Source organism: Oryctolagus cuniculus, chromosome 14 (assembly GCF_964237555.1).
Source record: "Oryctolagus cuniculus chromosome 14, mOryCun1.1, whole genome shotgun sequence".
Taxonomy (NCBI): Eukaryota; Metazoa; Chordata; class Mammalia; order Lagomorpha; family Leporidae; genus Oryctolagus; species Oryctolagus cuniculus.
In genome coordinates this window covers 31,046,097-31,067,021 of record NC_091445.1, presented here as the reverse complement: position 1 = coordinate 31,067,021, position 20,925 = coordinate 31,046,097, and the positions used below count along the sequence as shown (strand labels likewise).

The window sequence follows — 20,925 nt, the reverse complement described above, 5'->3', positions numbered from 1 at the left end:
TGCAGTATCTCTGGGCAAATAATAACCTTGCCTAAACTATTCTGATTTGAAGTTGAGAATAAAAGAAACCATTTTGCCAGATCCGAATTTTTTAATTTACATAGAGAACAGATTTCATGTATCTCATGTATAGAATTTTAAGCACGTAATGATACTCCCCAATCTCCCTCTCTCCCTCCCTCCCACCCTCCTCCTGCCTAAGAAACAATTTTTTTAAAGATTTATTTATTTATTTATTTATTTGAAAGGCAAAGTTACAGAGAGAGAGGGAGAAATAGAGAAAGATCTTCCATCCATTTGATCATTCCACAATGGCCATAATAGCCAGGACTGGGCCAGGCCGAAGCCAGGAGCCTGGAACTCCATCTAGGTCTCCGATGTGAGTTGCAGGGGCCCAAGCACTTGGGCCATCTTCTGTTGCTTTCCCAGGCACATTAACAGGGAGCTGGATCAGAAGTGGAACAGCTGAGATTCAAACCAGTGCTCACACACAGGCAGTGGCTCTTCTCACTTCTTTGTCTCTGATTTCTTTACGACATCAAACGTACTTGGTCCTTCCCGGCAGGTGTAACCCATGATGTGGAGGAGGTAAGGCCCCTGAGATGCAGGTGGTGAGGAAGGGGAGTGGATGAATAGATGCCCCTCCTTCTCCCTCTCCCGTCAGGGGGCATTTTCCAATTGCTTCCTCTGCAGGCCTGAATCCTCAATGCCCACTGTGGCTACAGGCTCCTTGGTGTGCTCTTGAGTGACTTCCTACCCCTCCTATCTGGCTTTTTCCACCCCATCCACTCGCACTTCCTAGGATTAACTCCTAAAATAACTTCCTAGGATTAACTCCTAAATAAACTACCACAGTTTGCACCCAAACTATGACATAGCGTTATACTCAATGACAGAGATCAATATTCACTTAATGAAGAATAAAACCCTATTCAAAAGCAATCTAGCCAGTTCATGTGTAGCTGGGATGGCGGGGTGGGGGTGACTTCCTCCCACACAGCCAAGCACAGACATGGCACACAAGCTAGAGTGGTCAATGTGTGCCGACACAAACCCCCAAATTGTAGGAAGCACAAGGGCCATGAAATTTACACATGGGGGAGAGGGAGACTGTGAAAGGAAGACACATGGATAGGAAGAGCAGGTGAAGGCAGACACTAGGGGCAGGTTCCTCCTTTCCCTGCTCCCCTACACTGCCCAGATAGGCCCATTGGCTGGTGCAGTGCCTGTGTACATGCCAGCAGGAGCTGCCTGGCAACAGGAAGTTGGCTACAGGCTGGAATTGACAAGGGCCCCTTGTGGGCCTTAGTTCTCCCTCCCACCTCCTCTGTGTGGCATCAGGTCTCCACCCCTAACCTCCACACCCAACAGCCCCTGGTCAGCCAGTCATGATAGAGAGCAGTCCCTGATCGAGGTCTCTCTCGCTCAGTGGTAGGGCTAGGCTGGGCGTAGTGGGTGAGGTAAATGAGGAGTGGTTGGCTTGGATTGTTTTATCCCCTAGACACAGCACCACCCTGAACTAACCCAGGGTGACACAAGCAAGGGACTAGGTTTTCTGCCTTCCCCCAGCTATCTATTTTCACTACAGGGAACTAAGCCCACAAGAATGTGAGGAACTAAATGGAGTCCACTGAAATATGCAAAGGCTACAAAAGGAATTACTTTTGCAATTTAAAAATGTTAGAAAAAGAAATGAAACATGATTCATATGATCCTTTTTTGATGACCAAAGGTAACTCCCCCAGGGAGCACTGGTCAGATAAAGGTCTAAGCAAGCTTAATGAGGGATTCCCAAGGGGCTGGCGCTGTGGAGTAGTAGGTTAAGGCTCCCCATGCAGTGTCAGCATCTCATATGGACACCAGTTCAAGTCCCAGCTGTTCCACTTTTAATCCAGCTCCTTGCTAATGTGCCTGGGAAAGCAGTGGAAGAAGGCCCAGGTGCTTGGGCCTCTACACCCACATGGGAGACCCAGAAGAAGCTCCTGGCTTCTAGTTTAGGATTGGCCCAACTCCAGCCATTGCGGCCATTTGGGGAGTGAATGAGGGATTAAAAAAAAAAAAAAAAACATGAAAAACAAAGGAAGACTAAGGGGAAGAAAGGCCTCTCTCTCTCTCTCTCTCTCTCTCTCTCTAACACTGCCTCTCAAATAGACAATAAATAAAAAAGAGGGATCCCCAGAAGGAATGAGTACTATGGATATCAGTTTGTAGAGCTGGAATCCCTAATTGTGTCTATTTTGCTTAGAGCAAAGAGGTTAGGTTTGGGGATATGCAGCAATGGTATGGAGGAACAGAGATTAGGGAGCTTGGAGTTTAAAGAAATAGCCTCATGGAGACAAGACAATGAACGGCCCAGAGAAATCCAGCAAGATTGAGGATGACTATCACGAGTTTACAGAGGGCCAGTCTTCCCTGCTGTACGACTTCATCATCAATACTCAGCTGTGCTGGTGCACGCCGAAATGGAGCAGGTAGCTGGGTTTCCTCAGGGTGAAACCTTTACAAGACATGTGACAAAAAGATAGATGGACAAAGGCATTTAGAAAATTGGTAAAAGTATCATTAAAATGATGAACCATTTAATGCAAGCTGGAAAAAGGAGAACTATAGAAAAATGGCTGGCAGACAGGGAGAATGCGGAGAAAGTGACTGAATTTGCTTTTATGCATTTCCATGTTTCTGTGGATTTCCTACAGCTTGCTGAATGAACAAATGATTCCTCTCTTAAAGGAGTTGAAACTTTCACTTTTTAAAAACAGACTTGACTTTTTAAAGCAGTTTTGGGTTCACAGTAAAACTGAGCAGAAGGTACAGAGATTTCTTCTGTTATCACATAAAAATTGTATGATTTTGCATTTTAGATTTAAGTCTGTGATCTATTTCGAGTTAGTTTCTGTGAAGGGCATAAGATATGGGTCTAGATTTTTTTTTTTTTTTTTGATGTGGCTGTCCTGCGGTTCCAGAGCCATTTGTTTTGTTGGAAAGATTATCTTTTCCACAATTATTTGGATCTTTGGACAAAGATCAGTTAGCTGTATTAATGAGGGTCCATTTCTAGGTTTTCTTTCTTTATACATAAAATTTATTTATTTGTTTGAAAGGCAGAGTAACAGAGAGAGAGAGAGAGAGAGAGAGAGAGAGAGTCTCCCATCCACTGGTTTACTCCCCAAATGGCCACAATGGCCAGAGCAGGGCCGATCCGAAGCCCAGAGCCTGGAGCTTCCTCCAGGTCTCCCACATGGGTGCAGGGGTCCAGGGACCTGGGTTGTCCTCTGCTGCTCCCAGGCCATAAGCAGGGAGCTGGATCATAAGTGGTGCAGCAGGGACTCGAACCAGCACCCCCGTGGAATGCCAGTACTGCTTTACTTGCTATGTCGCAGCACCAGCCCCTCTAGGTTTTCTATTCTGTTCCATTGATCTACTTGTCAATTTCTTCAACAATACCACACTGTAGTTTTATGGTGTGTCTAAAAGTTGGGCAACCCAATCTTTCAACTTTATTCTTCCCCTTTGATATTGTTGGTTATTCTAGGCTTTTTACCTATAAATTTTTACCTATAAATTTGCCTATAAATAATATTTTACCTATACATATTAGAGCCAGATTGTTGATGTCTACAAATTAGCTTGCTAGGATTTTGATTGGCATGCCACTGACTGTATAGATCATGTTTGGAAGGACTGACATTTAGACAATAGTGAATCCTCCTATCCATAAACATGGAATATTTCCCCATATATTTAGTTTTTCATTTCTTTCACCAAAGTTCTGTAATTTTTCAGATATGCATCTTATATATGCTTTGTAAGATTTATGCCTAAGTATTTCATTTTTGTATGTGCTCATATAAATGGTATTGTGTTTTAAATTTGAAATTCCACTTGTTCCCTGCTACTAAATAGGAAAGTAATCGACTTTTTGTATTAACTTTTCATATTGCAACCCTTGTATAATTATTAGTTCCCAGAGCATTCCTGATCCTTCTTTCAGATATTCTTTGTAGATGATCAGTCATCTTTAAGGCTTTTATTTTAATTCTTCATATAACATGCATTATATACTCTTCTATATGTTTAATTTTAATTATCAAATGTTTTATTTGAAAGAATTCAAGGATGAAACTACAAAATTTATTTTTCTACTGAATCTCTTTACAGGGTAGAGGATTTAGCCAAATCTTGTTTACAGTTTTTTTTTGACAGGCAGAGTTAGTGAGAGAGAGAGAGAGACAGAGACAGAGCGAAAGGTCTTCCTTCCGTTGGTTCATTCCTCCAAATGTCCGGCATGCTGTGCCGATCCGAAGCCAGGAGCCAGATGCTTCTCCTGGTCTCCCATGCGGGTGCAGGGTCCAAGCACTTGGGCCATCCTCCACTGCCCCCGCACCCCCCCGGCCACAGCAGAGAGCTGGACTGGAAGAGGAGTAACCGGGACAGAATCTGGCGCCCCGACCGGGACTAGAACCCGGTGTGCCGGTGCCGCAGGCAGAGGATTCACAAAGTGAGCCGCGGCGCTGGCCTTGTTTATAATTTATAAATCCTGTGCTTTGTTTTTAAAATAGGAGGCTTTTCTCCTATAAAGAATAATACTCCTGGGGCTGGCGCTGTGGCACAGCAGGTTAAAGCCCTGGCCTGAAGCACCAGCATCCCATATGGGCGCTGGTTCAAGTCCCGGCTGCTCCTCTTCCAATCCAGCTCTCTGCTATGGCCTGGGAAAGCAGTAGAAGATGACCCAAGTCCTTGGGCCCCTGCACCCACGTGGGAGACCCGGAAGAAGCTCCTGGCTCCTGGCTTCAGATGGACGTAGCGCAGACCATTGCGGCCATCTGGGGAGTGAACCATCAGATGGAAGACCTCCATCTCTGTCTCTACCTCTCTCTGTAACTCTGTCTTTCAAATAAATAAAAATAAATCTTTTTTTAAAAAAATAGAATAATACTCCTTTGCTGTAAACCAATTAGAAGTTCTAGAATCTTCAAGGTGCCTGCTCTCAAGGAGCTTTCAGTGGGGGCAAGAATTTAGTGGCAGGTAGAAATGCAAAGCGAACAGGACAATCCCTCAGGAAGATTTGTTGATCACACATGGTCACCCTATTCTCAGTGTTTCTCTTGCTTTGCCAAGTATATACTGACTCAAGCCAACAAACCTTAGCTTCCATGTCCTGTGTCCATCAGAGCCAGGAAGAGATATTTGAGAGACCACAGGGCAAAATGTCACAGAAGTTTCCAAATCCCCTGTGTGGGGACAACCTCAGCTGCTGCCAACACAGCCTCTGTCTGGAGAGCTAACAATCTCTGTTCTATCTGATTATGCTGGTTCAGACCTACATTGGAGTCTGGCCCCTGGCCTCTGCTGTCACCTAGTGACCATAAACGGAAATACAAGCCAAAAACTCACGGGAAAACTGCAGGACAATGGTTTGGGTAGGCAGAAGGTTAGCCACAAAGATGTATAAACGAGACTTGGGAAGCAGAATTGAAGTTGCAGCCATTGCCTCTGAAGGTTGTTATGACCAGAATCGGTGTGAGAGACACAGACGCGTGCCAGCCGTGGCTCTGTTGCCTGCAGTCCTTCTTGACTGTTGACTTTGCTGCCCAACAGAGAAACAATACAAGGCCCACCACCAAGGGCTTCGGTGTCAACTCAGAAGTGATAATAAAAAGGGGAACAGTTTTCTGGCTTCCTATGGCACCCCAGTCTAGCATCTGGTAGTCCCTGGCTTCCTCAAAGCTCTGCCTCATCCATCCGTATCTGTGCTTTAGAATAACTGGTCTTTAAAAAAAAAGATTTATTTTATTTATTTGAAAGAGTTACAGAGAGAGAGGTAGAGCCAGAGAGAGAGGTCTTCCATCCGATGGTTCACTCCCCAGATGGCCACAACAGTCGGAGCTGTGCTGATCCGAAGCCAGGAGCCAGGAGCTTCTTCCGGGTCTCCCACATGGGTACAGGGGCCCAAGCACTTGGGCCATCTTCTACTGCTTTCCCAGGCCACAGCAGAGACCTGGTTCAGAAGAGGAGCAGCCGAGACTAGAACCAGAGCCCATATGGGATGCTGGCGCTTCAGGCCAGGGCTTTAACCCACTACACCACAGTGCCAGCCCCTTCACCACAGACTTTTTTGTATTTGCAGCATAGCATTTAAAATTCATGCTGAAATTATTTGCAATAGTGATTTTCAGCTTTATCTCTTCATAGACAAATATGTTTGCAAAATGCAAATTCGTGGGAAAAGTCTTGAAAGTAAAAATATTTAATAGTAGTTGCAATGGCATAAATTTATTCTCACATTGCCTTTAAAATTTCCTACTGCTTGGTCTCCATTTTATTCTAGTAGTGATTCTCCACCCTGGCTACATACATGAAGATAACTTTTTTAAAAGTCATCAGAAGGAGTGTTTTTTAAATACTACTAAATTTCTACCTCAGACCAATCTCTGGAAGAAATGTCCTAAATATGTATATATAGTTGGCTTTCTGTATTTGGGACTTCTACACTGTGCCCCTAACAGTATTGGGAAAAATCTTTCCTCCCCTACATCATATTGGTATTGTTCATATCTTGAACATCCTAGAACATTTTCACAAAACCTTCTCTCCCCCCAGAGTATTCTGTGTTGTCTTTTTTAATTTATTTCTGTTTTGTTCTGTTTTGTTTTTAAGATTTTTTCACGCGTCTTCTCTTCCACACACGGATTCTTATTTCCCCTGAGGCCTAAAGACCCAAGAGAGCGTGTTTTCAAATAAGTTCCAGCATTATCTTCATTTTCGTTTCAAATATCCTAATGAGGCTTCATGCGTATTTTAGGAGTTCTGGAAACTTATTTAGGAGATTTTTTTTTTTTTTTTTGACAGGCAGAGTGGACAGTGAGAGAGAAAGACAGAGAGAAAGGTCTTCCTTTGCCATTGGTTCACCCTCCAATGGCCGCCGCGGCTGGCGCGCTGCGGCCAGCGCACCACGCTGATCCGATGGCAGGAGCCAGGTGCTTCTCCTGGTCTCCCATGGGGTGCAGGGCCCAAGCACTTGGGCCATCCTCCACTGCACTCCCTGACCACAGCAGAGAGCTGGTCTGGAAGAGGGGCAACCGGGACAAAATCCAGTGCCCCGACCGGGACTAGAACCTGGTGTGCCGGCGCCGCAAGGCGGAGGATTAGCCTAGTGAGCCGCGGCGCCAGCCCATAGGAGAATTTTTAAAGGGAGTTCTTTTTTTCCTTTTGCAAATGTTATGGTCTTAAAGACCTTAGTGGAGTTTGCTAAGTGAGAGGCTTCAGAGTGATTTAATTTTTTCATTTACTCCCCATTCTCTTTCTCGCAGCCTGACTGCAAAGACAGAAGCTAAAAATTCCAGACGAGGCTCAGAATTCCAGGGAATTCTTTAGGTGGCTGTCTCTGAATCTCCTCCTTTCTCTTCTACCTAATAGAAGTTTTCTTCCCCGTCTGGGCTCAAAAGAATTTTTAATGAAGGCTTCTCCCTCCTCCTAGGAACCTAGTTTTAAAAGTAAGGTTAGATTTGTTGTTGTTGTTAAACACCGAATTTTCTGGAGTTCATTTCTTCTTCTGCACCTTTAACAGTGCCTGGCTTCTTGCAAGAAATCTGCTTTAGCAATCTTAGGGGGCGCTGGGGAATTCATTACTGAGCCAGTTCGCATGAAGCTGTAGCCTTCCTTTCCACTTCAGCTACCCTGTCTGCGGCAAGCCTCAGACGTGAGAAGGAGCCCTGTGATGAAGAGCGACGTCGTGTAATGAGGAGTGTCGCCCCAATCCAGTGCTGCGTTGTGCTTGTGACATTGAGGCGTGGGTGAGAGAACACGGCTTTTAGAGTCGGGATACAGAGCTCAAGGGTTCCGTCACAACCACTTAGCAGCGGCGTAACTGTCACCGCTCTGCTGGGTTTCTCCCAGTCTCGCTTCTTACACGGACGACAGGAAATCGCATCTCGCAGAGTTGGGAGAATTACATGTCAGGACGCAGTACTGCAGTTCAGGCCACCTTAGCACATGGAATATTTTAAGCTGAAAGACTTTGAGGAAATCACAGAAGGAGGAAGATCTTTCCACCCTTCCCACACCCTTCTGCCCTGAAACAAGGAGGGGTTCTTCAGGCCTCCCTACAGAGCAGGGCATTTTACCCCACTGTAAGAGGCGCTTCTGTATACCCGGAGGGAGGGAGCACCTGTAACTTTAAAGATAGAAGTTCACAGAAAGGAATCAGTACAAACAGGCTGTCTCAATCCACTTTCCGTTGATAGAACAGCCTACCTAAGACTGGGTAACTCATAAAGAAAAGTTCATTTGGGCTCCTGGTTATGGACGCCGGGAAATCCAAGGTCATGCACTTGCAAAGGCTTTGCGTGCTGCCTCATCTCATGGCTGAAAAGCAGAAGGTCAAGCCAGCCAAAGGACACCCTCACTTCACAGCAGCCTGCCCTCGTAGAACTAATACAGCCCCAGGAGAAGGACACTGCTTCCTGTCAGTGACCTCAACACCTCCCAGCAGGGCTACAAGGGCCACCAAATTTCCACATGGGTTTTGGAGGGGTTGAACCATGGTCCAACCATGGCCCAAGTCCTCATAAGTTCCCTGGGTTTACCATTAGAAAGTATTCTCTTTGCCCTATCGTATTTCTCTGTGATTTTCCGTTCTTCATCAAAGCTACCACAATTAAACACTTAGGGGGTGTGCGTTTAATCTAGCACACAAGACACCAGGTTAGGATACCCCACATCCCATATTGGAGTACCAGGATCTGATCTCTGGCACTGGTTCCTGAGTCCAGCTTCCTACTAATGCGGACCCTGGGAGGCAGAGGTGAAGGTCCAAGAAGTTGGCTTCTTGCTACCCATGGGGAAAACTGGATTAGATTTCCAGCCCCTGGTTTTGACCCCCTGGTCATTGTAGGCATTTGGGGAATGAACTGGCCAATGAGAACTCTCCCTCTTTCTCACTCATTCTTTCTCAAATTAAAAATAAATAAATAAATAAAAAGCCACTCAAGTTTAACTGTTTCTTTCAATATTCATTCCTTATAAAGGAAGTTTCCTGTACTACATAAATTTATGTAATAATTGTGTGTGTTTTTCTCTCGTCTACTTTGTCAGTTTTCCTTTCAGATCCAATCTGGGACTTTAAGAGGGCCAAGGAAAACTTTTTCCTCCCTCACAGTTTCTGGTGACTTTGAAGGGTCAACTGAGACGCATCACTCACTCCAGAGCCTGTAGAAGGGATCCTGAGAAAACTAACAAAATCCAGTGAAAGATAAATATCCTCACCAGGAACGAGTGTTTGGTGCAGCAGTTAGGGCGTGCTTGGGTTTGAATCCTGGCTCTGCTTTCAGTTCCAGCTTCCTGCTAATGTGCGCCCTGGGAGGTAACAGGTGATGGCTCAAGTACTTGGGTTCCTGCCACCCACATGAGAGACTTAGATTGAGTCCCTGCCTCCTAGCTTCCCCCTGGCCCAGCCCTGGCTGTTATAGGCATTTCACAAGTGAACCAGTGGATGGAAGATCTCTCTAGCACACACACACACACACACGCACCTTCAGATAAATAAAAATGTATATTTTTAAAAAGACTTCTATAAAGAACAGTCCTCACCAAAGTCAGCTTATCTGTCACGAGGGGAAGGTAAAAATGTCTCTTCCTTTTCCAAATTCAGATTAGCAGGAGATAAACATTTATCTGGATTGTGACTAACCTAGGATAGGTAGAGAGGATGATGTTTTTCATCATAGGACTTGGCACAGAGGGAGGCATTCAAAGGAGGGGCAGCCAGGAGACAACCTAGGGGCTGGGCTAAAGGTTGCTGGGAATAGAGAATTTTACACAAGCCTCGCCCTTGAACTTCCTTAACTGTTCCTGTGACGCCTGGCTGTGTGTGTTCTCTGATACTGGCTGTGCATTCGGGTCACTGAGGGAGCATCACAACAATCTGGGAGGAGAGGGTGCAGTGATGAAATAAATTGGACTCGTTGGTGGGAGCAGGTTTGAAAGTATCCCGAGTGATGCTAATGTGCTAGTATTGAGGATCACTGAACGGAACTATTTCATACTAAACAATGATATCATAGTAACTCTAAGAACAGTTGTCTAATCCTAACAAAAAAGAAATTGGTCATCAATCTGGAGAAAATTTTTGTAACACACATCAAATAAAGGACTTATACCCAAAACTTACAAAGAATTCTTACAATTCAAGAATAGCCGGCGCCGCGGCTCACTAGGCTAATCCTCTGCCTGCGGCGCCAGCACACAGGGTTCTAGTCCCGGTCGGGGCGCCGGATTCTGTCCCGGTTGCCCCTCTTCCAGGCCAGCTCTCTGCTGTGGCCAGGGAGTGCAGTGGAGGATGGCCCAGGTGCTTGGGCCCTGCACCCCATGGGAGACCAGGAGAAGTACCTGGCTCCTGCCTTTGGATCAGCACAGTGTGCCGGCCGCAGCACACTGGCAGGGGCGGCCATTGGAGGGTGAACCAACAGCAAAGGAAGACCTTTCTCTCTGTCTCTCTCTCTCACTGTCCACTCTGGCTGTCAAAAAAAATAAATAAATAAACAGTTCAATTCAAAACTGGACAGAAATGTAAATAGACAATCCACCAGTGAATGTTAATGGCTAATGAACACGTAAAAAGTTGTCAACATCATTAGTCCTTAGGGAAATGCAAATTAAAACCACAATGAGATACCATTTCATGCCTACTAGAATGGCTGTAATAAATAAGACAGACAGTAACAAATATTGATGAGGATATGGAGAAACAGCAACACTCATACAATTATTGGTGGGAAAATAGAAAACGTGATCTGCTTCTCAAAAAGTTAAACACAAAATTATCATACAATCATCAATTCTACTCCTATGTATCTACCTAAGGGAAATGAAAATGTGTCCACACAAAAACTTCTGAATGTCCCTAGTATTATTTATAACAGCCAACAATTGGGAAAAAATAGAAAACTCTGCATGTTCATTAATTGGTAAAGGGTTAGGCAAAATGTGGAATACTGTTAGCACTATGGAATGTGATTTCACGATAAAAAGGAACATGCTACCCACATGCTATGACACAAATGAACCTCCAAAACATTATGAAAGAAGCCAGGCACAAGACATGGACAGAAGAGGCACATCTATGGAGTCAGACTGGTTTTGCCTGGGAGTGGCTATGAGAATGGATATTAACTATAAATGGGCATAAGGGCTCTTACTTGGGTGTTAAAACATTCTGAAGTTGAATTATAAGGATGTTACACTACTCAGTAAATTTACCAAAAATTATTTAAGTAATAGGGTGAGTTGTATGACCTATAAAATATACCTCAGTAGAGCTGGTTTCCTTTTGGGTGTTGGGAGAAGGAGAGGACCACCTATTTCTTTTTAAAAAGTGACTCCTTTGGGCAACAGCTCTCAGAAAGCAATTGCTCTCCCTTGCTCACATGCAGCTCCTGCATTCAGACAGGTTGGGCAACTGATGCCGAGTGGCTTCCCCTGGCCCTTCTTTCCTGTGCTGTGTGCAATGGAGGGAGGCACCAAGGAAAAGGGTAAATTTAGTGAAGAACCCTGGGCTTTTTTTTTTTTTTTTTTTTTTGAAAACTGCAAAGTAGAGGTCAGTGTTTGGATTCCCTGGTGACCTTTCTGTGCTGCCCTCCAAACTTCCCAACACCTCCCCTGCCTCGTCTTCTTGCCCCCTTTGTAAGAGCCAAGAGCCCCACTCAGCTCTCCGGCACAATGATTCATAATGTTTTCCAATGCTTTCGTTTATTTATCCACCAGGATAAAGGTGAAAATCTGTGTACAGCATCGCTCATTTGTAAGTCAACTAAAATTTTGTCATCTATTTGAATTCATTTATTTATCAATAGAAGATAACCAGTTTTTAATTATTCTATAAAATAAGATAACTGATTAAAATTGGAATCAATCTTTCAAGGTAGGATTTCATGAAATCATCTAAACTACCTTTATCAAAAACACATCCCATCTGAAGAAGTAATGTGAAGTCAGTGAGTTTTATCTACTATGTTTCAAATATTGGGAGCTTAACAACACCTTCTATTTACATGTGAACAAATAAGCATTGTTGCCTATGTTGCCTATCCTGTTCTAAATTCAGTGTTCCAACATGGGTCAAAACATTTTATTTCTCAGACCAAGATTTTCCTTTTATACATATGTATACTATTTATATTATATAACATATATTATATTATTATATGTTATATTGTATAGCCAAGTACATTTGTCAGGAATTGCACCTTTACCTCTTGAGTCGTCACAGGTACACTCACAGAGTAATTCTGCCTACTCTTGTGAGCCAATTGAGGATGTCAGGTTTATCTTCAAAAAGCCAAAAAATAATTCGTTTTTGCTTTTGCTTTCCACTTCTACCTAAGAAAAGACATTAAGGTTGATGCACTTTGCAGCTGATGTGCTTTTCCTACTTCTCTTATTTCTCTTGGGAAACTACTACTGGCAGGAAACTTTCTGACCATAATGGGAGGAAATCCTATAACATCCCATGAAGTTTCTTTAAGGTACCTGTCTGTTGCCTTGGGCAAATGACCAGTAGTCAGGCTCTACAGCAACTATGCAATTCTGTGAACTCCCTAGCTGAAGTGATCATGAACAAGCAACCAACCCTAGAATAGCCAGTGGCAGAACAAGGTAAACTACGTACAGTGACTAAAATCCTGCTGCATTTACAGGGCCAATGTGGATTCACAGAAAGAGATACCAAAGGATTTATGATTAAGCCAACTTAATCTATGATATTGGTAAGGGAAGCCCATCAGCTTCCACCATTTAGAAAGCAGTAAAAATTATCTTCCTTCTCTGATGTTTTCCACCCCTGTGTGTGTTTGCGTGTGTGTATCATACATATATGACACACATGTGGCTTTAATCAGTCATTGCAAAAGATTTCCTTGAAAAAACCTTTCTATTTCTTTGGTTCTCCAGAGGTATTTATACTCCAGAGCTAACTACTGTGATGAGGTTTGGCATGTGGTATGGGAGATGGATATGTCATTCTGATGTATCACTGGGAAATGACACATTTCATACAGATTCATTTTAGGAGAGTGGCATGGGATGTCGACATCCTTAAGAGTATTCATGAAAGGGTACCTATTTTTTAATTAGAGAGAGAAAGAAAGAGAGATCTTTTATCCACTGGTTCACTTTCCAAATGCCTGAAACAGCCAGTACTGGGTCAGGCCAAAGCCAGGAGCCTGAAATTCAATCTGGGTCTCTCTCAAAAGGGTGACAAGGACTTGAATCATTAACTACTGCCTCTGAAGGTGCACAAAAGCAGGAAGCGGGAATTGGACATGGAGCCAGGATTGAACCCAGGTACTCCAATATGGTACGCAGGTGTCGCAAACAGCATCGTTAATCACGCATCAAACACCTGCCTTATTTTTTAAACCTTAATTCTATTTTAAGCTTTACTTACATTTTTATATTTATGGAATAAAAAGAAACTTTAATACCAAGATGATGGTGAAAGCCTTTTGGAAGGTACTAGAAGTTGTCCATATCTGTGAAAATTACTCAGTGATGACTGTCATCTATTGCATACAAGTAAGCTCCACCCTGGGTTTTGTGTTTTTTTTAAGATTTATTTCATTTATTTGAAAGGTAGAGTTACAGAGAGAGAGAGAGAGAGAGAGAGAGAGATATCTTCCATCCACTGGTTCACTACCCAGATGACCACAATTTCTTGGGACTGGGCCAGGCCAAAGCCAGGAACCAGGAGCTTCATCCAGGTCTCCCACATGGGTGCAGGGGCCCAAGTTATTTGCACCATTTTCTGCTGCTTTTCCATGTGCATCAACAGGGGTCTGGGTCAGAAGTGGAGCAGCTGGGACTCGAACCAGCACCCATATAGGATACTGGTGTTGCAGGCAGTTTAAATCCTTAATGCCACAATCCTGGTCCCTAGAACTTGGTTTTAGGTTCTTGAGAAAATTCCACATTCAGTACTGCTTACTTCTGATATAGTTTCTGTTTTATTTCTGCACTATAAAAATTTTAATGTGTCTTTCACATCTCTCACAAAAGTGTCTTTTCTTTCTTCTACTTTGTCCACACATTTATTTCTGAACTTAAAATTTGTAATCACTTAAAAATTAATACATTTTCTCATGTATTTGACTTAAATATGTAAGTGGGTATGTTACTTAAGAGATTTCAAATGAGACTAATTTTTCCTCTTCTACCACGAATTCCTATATTTTCTTGCAATAGCCTAGAAATAAAAACTCATATAATATTGTAATAAATTATGATTTAGACAGAGGTTGGCAAGCCACAACCCATGGATCCATTCCAGCCACAGTCTATATTTGAATGGCCTATGATCTCAGAATGAATTTTACATGTTTTAAATACTGGGAGAAAAATCAGAAGCTTTATTTCATGACATGTAAAAATGGTATAAAATATGAATTTCAGGATCCATTAGTAAAACTATATTAGAATATATGTATATTCCTTTATTCATGTATGTCCATATCTATATTTCCACCATAATGGTAGTTGAGTGGTTTACATAAAAACTGTATGAAACAAAATGTCTAAAATATTTACATGTGGCTCTCTGTAAAAGATGTTTGCTGACCCTGGAATCAGATCGTTGTATGCTTAAGAATATGCTCTGGGCCTGTGCTGTGGCGTAGCAGGTTACAACTCCATTTATGGGACTGGCATCCCATATGGGCACTGGATTGTGTCTCGGCTGCTCCACTTCCAATCCAACTGCTGCTAATAGCCTGGGAAGGTGATGGAAGATGCACCCACATGGGAGACCCAGAGGAAGCTCCTGGCTTCGGATTGGCCCAGCCCCAGCCATTGCGGCTATTTGGGGAGTATGCCAGAGGATGGAAGACCTCTCTCTCCTTCTGTAACTCTGCCTCTCAAGTAAATAAATAAATCCAAAAAAAAAAAAAAAATAGCGCCCCTGGCCACCTCTCAGATATCTTCTATGCCTTCTCTGTCATTTTGCCACATTGCCTCTGGGACTCCCACCTCAGGGCTTTTGCACTTATGGACTGCCTTCCCCTATCAGCCTCACCTGTCCACTCACTGCATCCCTCGCTCTGTTCAAATGTTAACTCATTAAGGGGTCTTCCTTAACCGCCTTGTCTAAAATAGCCCCAGTTCTCAACACACATACTCTATTTTCTAGAGCGTTTGCCCCCCGGGGAGCAGATACTTTGAGTTTTATATACCATACCTTAGATGTGTGTGGCTCAGAGTAGATGCTCAACAATGATTGTTGATGAATGCACATACGATCCTCTGAAATGGAGATATTAGAGTTACTGAATCAAACAGGAGTCACTATTAGAATGCTGCAAGTTACACTGAGAGCATGAACGCATGCGTGTGCCAACTGATCCTAATTCAGAGACTGAGGAAGTAAAAAGGCCGGTATCTGGAGCCTAAGGCATTGCAATTTGGGAGATAAAGTTCAGATAGCTCTGGATCAGTGTTCTAAAGGTGGGGAAGGTAGGGGTTGATAGAAGCAAACAGTGCTGTTCTAATACAAAGCAATAAGAATTTTGGAGACACTTCTGTTAGAGTTGAGAACAGGGGCTCTGTGACAGCTCTGGGAGCTGTGTAGCCACCAGAACATAAAGAAAAGAATGTCGAGCCTGTCCATGAAGCAAGAGTTTGACGGCCTTTTTTTTTTTTTTTTTTTTTTTTTTTTTTGCTTCACTTCGTTTTTATTATGAGCTTTTCTAAGAGCACGGAAGAGCACAGAGAATAACAGTCACCCCGCACATGCTTTACCAAACTTGCACCTTCTTGTCCGGGTTTGCCTTGGATGCAAACCTGTGTTCTCAAACAAAAACCCCACGACGCTGTTGGAGCCCCCGCATTCCTCTCCTTCGCATCATTTTCCAGGAAACCGCTCTCCAGAATGTGGTGTTTCTCATTCCCATCACACCACAGGCATGAGTATTTATAAATAATCAGGATCGCTTAGCATATTTTAACTCAGTGTTAATGGAATTACACTATAAACAAGATGGACTAATGTGAATAAATTATAGTAAGGTATTATATAACACAAATAGACATATATCAAACATGATCATAAATAAATTAATATTAACTTAAATTGAACTCAACTGCTATGTGCTTTGCTTTTTTTGCCTAATCCTTTTGGCTTGGGATTCATTCACGTGAATGCAGTTTATTTGTGTATTTTGATACCATGTCACATCCGATTGTATGAAAAGACTGTAATTTATGTATCTGTTCTCTTTTTGATGGGCAGGTGATTTTTCCATTTTTCCCCCAATTTCTTAATGTTACAGCCAATTCCAAAAGGAATATTCATGCCACATGTGGGTTTGTCTGGGTTATGTATATGGAGGGGTGGGATTTCCAGGTTGTGAGGGGTGCTCAGCCTTAGCTTTCTGCCCCTTCCTCAGATGAACCTCTTTGTATGCAGGGAAACAAGAGCTGAAAGACCCAGGCACCCTACTCCTGTGTGAGGGCCCAGTCTGAGTTAGGTTCTGTGAGTGCTGTGTGTGGAGTCAGGGCTTCTGGCCCAGGCCTCCTCAAGGAGCTGAGAAAAACCAAACTGCTGGGCTACCACTGTGGGGCAGTGGGTTAAGCCGCTGCCTCCCACACCCTCATCCCATGGAGTCTGGTTGCTCTACTTCCAATCCAGCTCCCTGTTAACACAGCTGGGAAAGCAGCAGAAGATGGCCCAAGTGCTTGGACCCTGTAGCCATGTGGGAGACCCAGACGAAGCTCCTAGTTCCTGGTTTCAGCTTGGCCCAGCTCGGCCCAGCTCCAAATGTGGCCATTTGGAGTGAACCAGCAGATGGAAGATCTCTCTCTATCGGAAGCCACAGTGACTGCCTTCAGCTGGCTGTGTGTCTGTGGTTCTCACTCAGGGGCCTCTGGAGGAGGCCTTTTTGATGTGGGAAAGCTTAGATAATTTTAAGTTCATGAGCTGGAAGATGCATCTCCTTTGCTCTGTGTTGCCATGTTCATCTACCTGTCAGTCAGGGGACCCCTCGCCAGGAAGTACCTCCTCTTACCCAGAACTTGGGAGTGGTACCATGTAAACACTTTTGTTTTTCTAAGCTCATAAAAAGCTAGGAAGAATGGAAGCTCTCTCTGCTCCTCGTGCACACAGGACAAGCAGAGTAGGGTAGGCTAACTCCCTTTCTTTGGCCCATTCTCCCTTAATAAAGCCCTAATGAGCCTGTGTATTTTTCTCACTTTATAAATAAAGTTTATCACATTGCATGCCATGTTTGGGTCTGTACTTAAAATTCCTCTCTAAGTAAAAGACAAGAGTCTGGAAAATTAATTTAGGCCCAAACTCAGCCTATAACATTTTCACAGATGGAGAAATGGACTCTCAGAAACATAATTTGCCTTAAGTTTCTCTGACTTTGTCAGATAACTAAACTAGTACATTTTATAAATGGTAAGATTACCAAATGGAAAAAAAAAAAAAAAAACAACCATTGGTAGCATTTGGCAAAATGAAATTATGCTTGATTTATTGGAATGCTTTGAAGGAAAAAATGCACATACAAGAGGCTAAGGGCAGACAGTATAGTTTTACCTAACAATTTGCAATGCAAATAAAACAAAGAGGGAGTAGGTGTTTACCCTAGCAATTTAGATGCTGGCTGGGACACTGGCACCCTATAGAGGAGTGCCTAGGTTTGACTCCTACCTCTGTCTTCTGAATCCAGCTTCCTGCTAATGCAGACTTTGGGATGCAGCAGTGATGCTTCAAGTAATTGGGTCCCTGTCACCCACATGGGAGACCTGGATTGAATTCCCAGCGGCTGGTCTCTGTCTGGGCCAGTCCCAGCCATTGCGGGCATTTCAGAGGTGAACTGGCAGATGGCCGTTATTTTTCTCCCCCTCCCTATAATTAATTAATTAAATAATAATAAATAAAATAATAAATAAATAAATAAGAAAGGAGCTGAATTTTATCCAAAACCTAAAGCTGACCAGGAGGTAGGAATCACATGGAAGAGATAAATGAGAAGTTTCAAGGGCTAATCTCTTAATAATTAGTGGTAGAATCAATCTTACTTGGCAACTTTACAAATGATTTGATGGAGCCCTTAATACAGAATTATTGGACTTAAATAGACTTTTCCTTTGTACATCAGGAAGGATTTAGGATAAGAGATTGCAGTCATTGAGTCACTAATGAGTCCTATTATACCTGAGGGATTTAGAATAGCTGACTCTGAGACAATTAATCCATTGTTACCACCCAAAAGAGAAAAAGGGACAGTGTGTGTGTGTGTGTGTGTGTGTGTATGAGAGAGAGAGAGAGAGAGAGAGAGAGAGAGAGAGAGGAGGGAGTACTAGGAGAATTCTGTATCTGAAAGTGGAATAAAAATGGAACAACACAGGGCCAGAATTTGTTTGGGGTTAAAAAAAAAAAAAAAAAAAAAAAAAAAAAAAAACTAGGGCCGGCGCTGTGTTAGGATAATCCTCCGCCTCCTGTGCTGGAATCCCCTGTGGGCACTGGCTAGTGTCCTGGCTGCTCTTCTTCCAATCCAGTTCCTTGCTGATGGCCTGGGAAAGCAGAAGACCGCCTAAGAGCTTGGGCCACTGCACCAGTATGGGAGACCAGGAAGAAGCTCCTGGCTCCCGGCTTCCGTCAGGCGAAGCTCTGGCCGTTGCAGCCATTTGGGGAGTGAATCAGTTTATGAAAGACCTTTCTTTCTCTCTCTCTTTCTGTCTCAAATAAATAAATAAATCTTTAAAAAATAAATAAACTGTAGATATATTTCTTAGGGCCATTTGATACTTCCCCAGGAAATTCTGACACCATCAATAACAGAACAACAACAATAAAACACCAATTTCCTATTCTTTCATAAAAGTGGTATGTTGATGAAAATATACTCTGTAAAAAGGTCAATATAAGACATATTAAGAACAGAATAGGAGTGACCAAGGCCATGGAGACACAAGGCCACCAACTCTCAATGAATCTTGGGAAATATTTCAAGGTGGTCATATCCTAGTCAGAATTCAAGTATTCCATGACAGAAAATTTTCATTCTTCATTACACGTTGACTGTGCATTGACTTGGCCCAAAAAGGTAAGCTTTAGGTAAGTGGGGGCAAATTGTTCACAGGTTAGAAAATACTATTTTTAGAACATTATTGGTTATAAACAGTTTTCAGAGATAGGGTATCTTGAACCAAAGGCTACTGAAAAATTTTTAGAAGGACATTTCTAAGAATAGATAAGGAAAGTACAGATAAGAAACAAAGGATTGTGCAAGGTTGCTCCAGATGGCCTAGATGAAACAAACCCTAAGAGCACATCACCTAAACTGAATTGACTTGGTAGATAAGAGTAATAGGTCTGCCCAGACACTCCTTAGACAGGGGTCCAAAGACGTTTCTCTTGAATGCTTTACAGATTTTTCGGGAACAGTTTGTTTTCAAGTTTTAGTATATTTGGAATATCATGCATTTTTTTCTGATTATTTTTATGAAAAATTGGGTTGTGAAGGGCAACTAAACTCACTAGAAGAATGATGCCAAGAGGTATAAGTGTTGGAGGGCGGGGAGAGACCCTCCCCATTCCTGTCCCCACCACTAGACTTATGCCTAGGTTCTTGCCTCCAGGGGTGAAATAATTCAAGGAGATATAGATCAGGAGGAACAAGACAAAGGCAAAGTACACTCTCAGAGGGGAGGGAGGACAACCTCATGAGAAAACAGTTGTGATTTACAAGATTTGGGATCATCTTTTTACAGCATAGCGGTGGTCCTCAGGTAGGGCCTGATTATATATTCAAAGGAGACAGAGTTTGGCATGATGATCTCTGGGAAAGTGTCATGGTATCTGGTGCATATGTGGCTGAAGAGCATGTATTGGAATCAGGAAGTGTGATGGCATCTGGTGCATGATGGGAAGGGAGGCTCAGGTGCACCGTAGGGAGTGGGTGTGCCCGGTTTGTAGCCATGTTTTATCGACATGGAAAGGGGTGAGGTTTTGGCAATGCAGTCCTCAGCTCCTCCTCACTACCTCCCTGCCTAGGTCATGAGGGCAGAGAAGGCATGAGAGCACCAGGCTGAAAAGAACAGAGCACTGTAAGCTACATGGTGAGGACAGCAGTGACTTCGGTCTGGTAGTTTTTGCCAGTGGCATCTGCTAAAGTTTCCTTATCTATTGTTGGTTCCCAGGGTGTAATCCAAGACTTCACCTAACCTAGATTCAAATTACCTTTCCAGGCCGGCACCGCAGCTCAATAGGCTAATCCTCCACCTGCGGCGCCAGCACACCAGGTTCTAGTCCCTGTTAGGGCGCCGGTTCTGTCCCAGTTGCTCCTCTTCCAGTCCAGCTCTCTGCTGTGGCCCGGGAGTGCAGTGGAGGATGGCCCAGGTGCTTGGGCCCTGCACCCCATGGGAGACCAGGAGAAGCACCTGGCTCCTGGCTTCAGATCGGCGCAGCACGCTGGCCATAGCAGCCATTTGCGGGGTGAACCAGCGGAAGGAAGACCTTTCTCTCTGTCTCTCTCACTGTCTAATTCTGCCTGTAAAAAAAAAAAAAAAGAAAAGAAAAAAATTACCTTTCCCGAATCATCTTTCATTCCAGCTTCAGAGAGCCACATAGCATCACAGCACATCTAACTGTCAAAGGTTAATTTCTATCATTATCATTCTCACCTTAAAAAACACAGTCAGGGGGCTGGCACTGAGGTGCAGCAGTTTAAGCCATAGTCTGTAGCACCAGCATCTCATATGGGTGCTGGTTCAAGGCCCGGCTGCTCTACTTCCAATCCAGCTCCCTGGTAATGTGCCTGGGAAAGCAGCAGGAGATGGCCTAAGTCCTTGGGTCCCTGCCTCCATGTGGGAGATCTGGATGAAGCTCCTGGCTCCTGGCTTTGGCATGTGATGTGCCATTTGGGGAGTGAA

At 43.5% G+C, this 20,925-nt stretch overlaps 1 long non-coding RNA gene across 1 annotated transcript; it reads right to left on the bottom strand.

Moving 5' to 3' along the window:
* Positions 1-227: 227 nt before the first annotated feature.
* LOC138845157 (uncharacterized) lies at positions 228-20,543 on the bottom strand. The gene is made up of 3 exons (XR_011381951.1): positions 20,234-20,543; positions 15,224-15,288; positions 228-597 (listed from the first exon to the last, which is right to left on the bottom strand). It is a non-coding gene; the product is annotated as an uncharacterized lncRNA (long non-coding RNA).
* Between the last annotated feature and the right edge of the window lie 382 nt (positions 20,544-20,925).